Below are 4,477 nucleotides of genomic sequence, written 5' to 3' on the forward strand. Positions count from 1 at the left end.
ACGGCCAGTGAGAGTGGATGTTGGAAATGGGCTCTCCAGCCTGCACATACATATTTCCACAAGAGAGTACACTGCTGTTGAATTGGTAGAGTTGGTTCAGACAGAAGAGCCAGGGAAAATGTAGCCAAATGACGTAGAGCTTCAGGACACGGGTGCCCAAGTCATACTCCTATCAAGGAGTTAAACTACCTCACTTACCACACAGCTACCCCGCAGTAACATTTATATGCGGCTGTTAATGAGAATCACACCATCTCTTTATTGTCCTGGCCGAGAGCTGCCTGCAAAAATGCTTGGCTCAGGATGGGGCGTTGTCCATGGCGCCGCCATGATGGCAACCAAAGGAGGAGCCGCAAGAGCTCCTGAGGGAACCAGGGATGAGGTGGGCCGCCAGGCAGTGAACTGCATTGGTGCTGATGCTCCAGCAGTCACAGTTGAACGACGGGCCACCATTCTCCAAGCAGTTGATTTAACCCAGGGGCCTTCTACCTCCAGCTACACCCCCAGACCTATTTTGTTGTTTGTTTGGAAACAGGTTGGCAGTAAGTTACAGAAGGCCTCACTGAGTAGCTGAGGCTGGCTGTGAACCTGTGATCTTCCTGTCTCAGCCTCCCAAGTACTGTGATTACAGGCGTGGACCACCCCGCTCAGCTCTTGGCCTTTCTATTTCTCAAGTATGACAGGCTTGAAGCTGATGTGTGGGCAACTAAAATGACTAAGAAACAAGGATACGAGGCAGGGATTGAAAGGTGGAAGAAAGAGAAAGCAAAGGAAACACAAAGGCTTCCATAAGAAAAGCCAGGGGCCATTGGCTTTCCTGCAGGAGGGGTAACAGTGTTCTTCCAGCAAGAATATTTACATAGCCCAACCAACCATGTGTCCTTAGATGGTGGCAGCAGCTCTGGCTGGAGATCAAAATCTGACACAGTACCAATGTTTCATTATATCAATGATACAGAGCTAACTTGGGAGTCTTTTCCCCACCCAGGGTAGGCAGTTCAAATGGTGAGGGCACATCTCCAAGAGAGAGGATGGGCTGCAACTTTTCCAAACTGCAAGAACCCGGGCTGTCTGCCAAGCACTTGGGGAATTATCTGGTTTGGCGCGGTTGTTATAGCCAAAGTCCAAATTTTCCCTACTCCCAAACAGTCATAGACCTTTTTGGGAGTGTTGAGATGCTGGGTCCCTCCATTCCATACTTGGCACGAATGTTAAAACAGCTCTGATTGGGAAAGAGAAGCCTGGTGGGATTAGGAAGCTGAGCAACTCTGGGCCTTTTCTCAAGCAAAAATAGTTATAGAGAGCCGGGCGTGGTGGCACACGCTTGTAATCCCAGCATTTGGGAAGCTAAGGCAGGAGGATCGCAGTTGGAGGATAGGCTCAGCTACTACTTAGTGAGGCCCTTTGCAACTCAGTGAGACCCTTTCAAAATAAAGGATAAAAAATAGGGCTGGAGGTGTAGCTCGGAGGTAGAATGCCCCTAGGTTCCATCCCCACTACCAAAAATAAAGAAGTTGTAGAGCAATTCCAAGCCTTAGGCATACCTGTCCAAGAGCAATCCTAAGCACTGGCTTTTCTTTTCTTTTCTTTTCTTTTTTTTTTTTTTTTTTTTTTTTTTCGGCTGTCCTGATGGGTTTGAGTGGGTCTTGTCACAACTATGGAAGAGGACAAAGATTTGGAAAGACATTTGGGAACAATTGCCACACCCAAAATGAACAAGGTCTCTCTGCCAGGCAATCAAGATACACATGACCTAGACAGAGTCAGATGGCAGAAAGAGTTGCCAGCTGGTCACGGGGCGTCTTGGCTCCATAGACAAGCCCCAAGGGGAAGACATTTTCTGGCCCAGGGCAAAGAAGGGCGACTCCCATCAAGACATTTCAGCACTGCCCGTGTCTGTGACTCTTACCCTGCCTGCTCCATGAAGCAGCTGTGGCCAATCCCTGTGGGATGGGGTGAGCAGCCTGAGGCAGGAGCCCTGCAAAATAGCCGCAGGGTGAGTTCATCAGCCCTGGCCCCCATCCAAACGAAGGCTGCAAGTTTACCTTCACATGTGCTGACGCACACTGGACTCCCACGGGCACACGCCTGCAGGAGGGCCTCCCAGAAGGCAACCACACATGGCCTTTAAACACAAGGCACTGTGTGTGGCATTCCACAGACACAGGTGAGGACGAGGGAACACACCCACTGGCCACGTTCTGAAATAATGGCTGAGATTTTGGACAAACATTGGCATTTCCACTTACCTTGTAAACCAGCAATAGCAGGACGAACTGCATGAATGAATGGCCTGCGAAGACAGCAAGGAAACATGAAAGATGGACCCTGGGTAGTGTGGACCAAGTGATGGTGGACGGCCATGAGGGCCATGGATGATCAGGATGGTGCCCATGCCCCAGCGCCTGCCTGCCTCATGTTCACACAAACACGAGACCACACCATCTGGATTCAAATGACTATACCTAAGGACACATACTCCACAACTGAAGGCACAGAATAATTTTCTCTCTAGCTGTTGCCATGGGACCCACAGAGATGGGAACCTGCTATGGGAGTGGAGAGACAGGCCTAGCTGCTGCTGCTGGTCCAGGTCCACAGACAGAGGCGCTAAAACAAGATATAAAAATATAGAAAGCTATTCATTCATAAGATCATTAATCACTAGAGGAAAATATGTCATTTAATTATGGGCTTCCAGCTGGGTGTGGTAGCACACACCTGTAATCTCAGTATTTGGGAGGCTGGGACAGGAGGATTGCAGGTTGGAGACCAGCCTCAGCAACTTAGACTTTCAGCAACCTAGTGAGATCTTGTTTCGAAACAAAAATAAATAAATAAATAAATAAATAAATAAATAAATAAATAAATAGGACAGGGGGTATATCTCAGAAGTTGAATGCCCCTGGGTTCAATTCCTAGTGTCACACACACACAGACACACAGACACACACACACACACACACAATAAATAAATAAATAAATAAATAAATGAATATTATGGGCTTCCCTACCAAAGCCATTATTTATCAGTAGTGCAAAAACTATGGTTTTATAAGTCTGGGAATGTGCTACAGGCAGGTACTATTCTGAAATACTCAGATTAATCAAATTGCTTATGTTCAATAATCAAGATTTTCTTGTATTAACATCTGTTAAAAAATATCGTGTGTGTGTGTGTGTGTGTATGTGTGTGTGTGTGTGTGTGTGTGTGTGTGTGTGTGTGTGTGTGTGTGTTACTGGGAATTGAACCCAAGGGGGTTGGTTCTAACTCCGAGCTGCACCCTCAGCCCTATTCTACGTTTTAAATTTTGAAACAGTCTCACTAGGTTACTGAGCTTCTCACTAAGTTGCCGAGGCTAGTCTCAAACCTGTGAGCCTCCTGTTTTAGCCTTCCAAGTACTGGGATTATAGGTGTGTGCCATCGTGTCCAGCAAAAAAAAAAAAAAAAAAGTATCTTAACAGGCTGGGCATGGTGGCGCACACTTGTAATCTCAGCATTCGGAGGCTGAGATAGGAGGACGGTGGTTCACAGACAGTCTCAGCTACTTAGGCCCTTTGCAACTCAATGAGATTGTATTTCAAAATAAAGAATAAAAAATACGGCTGGGGGTATGCTTGGAGGTAGAATGCCCCTTGGTTCCAACACACACACAAATCTCACACACACACACACACACACACACACACGAACATTTCATTCTAAGCTATAAACGCAAAACAACAAAAAAAGGATTGCTTATATGCAGTGACCTGCCTCTGCCCTTCACTGCATTTACTTCCAGCCATTGTTGTACTTTTTTTTTTTTTTTTTTTTTTGGTACTGGGGGTGGAATCCAGGGGCCTTTTACCTCCAGGCTACACTCCCAGATGTATTTTATGCTTTATTTGGAAACAGGGTCTCACTAAGCTGCTGAGAGCCTCACTAAGCAGCTGAGGCTGCCTTCAAACCTGTGCAATTCTCCTGTCTCAGCCTCCCAAGTACTAAGATTACAAGTGTGTGCCACCACCAGGGGCATTCTACCTCCGAGCTATACCCCATCCCTACTTTTATTCTTTATTTTGAAACAGGGTCTCACTGACTTGCAAGGGGCCTTACTAAGTAGTAGCTGAGGCTGTCTGAGAAGAGCGATCCTCATGTCTCAGCCTCCCAAATGCTAGGATTATAAGTGTGCGCCACCCACGCCTGGCTTGGAAAAGACCTTCTGTACCAGCCTGCATGCTTCCCACTCTGAGACCCCGTTGATTAGGCAATTGTGTAGCATGTGGTACTTACAGGACCTGAAAGCTAGCCATAGAGCAACTCAAGCTGCTTGGTGATTTGACCCACTTGCCCTAATTTCTCCTCATGTAGCAAATGTCAACATTGAGTTCGTGGTTGAGCCTTTAGCTAAGCACCCTGCTGCTGCTAAAATAACACTCACAGAGCCCAAGCTTTGCTTAATGAAGAAGCTGCCCAAATGGTAAGGGTGGTACT

This window comes from Muscardinus avellanarius, assembly GCF_963383645.1.
Source record: "Muscardinus avellanarius genome assembly, chromosome: 11".
NCBI classification, from domain to species: Eukaryota; Metazoa; Chordata; class Mammalia; order Rodentia; family Gliridae; genus Muscardinus; species Muscardinus avellanarius.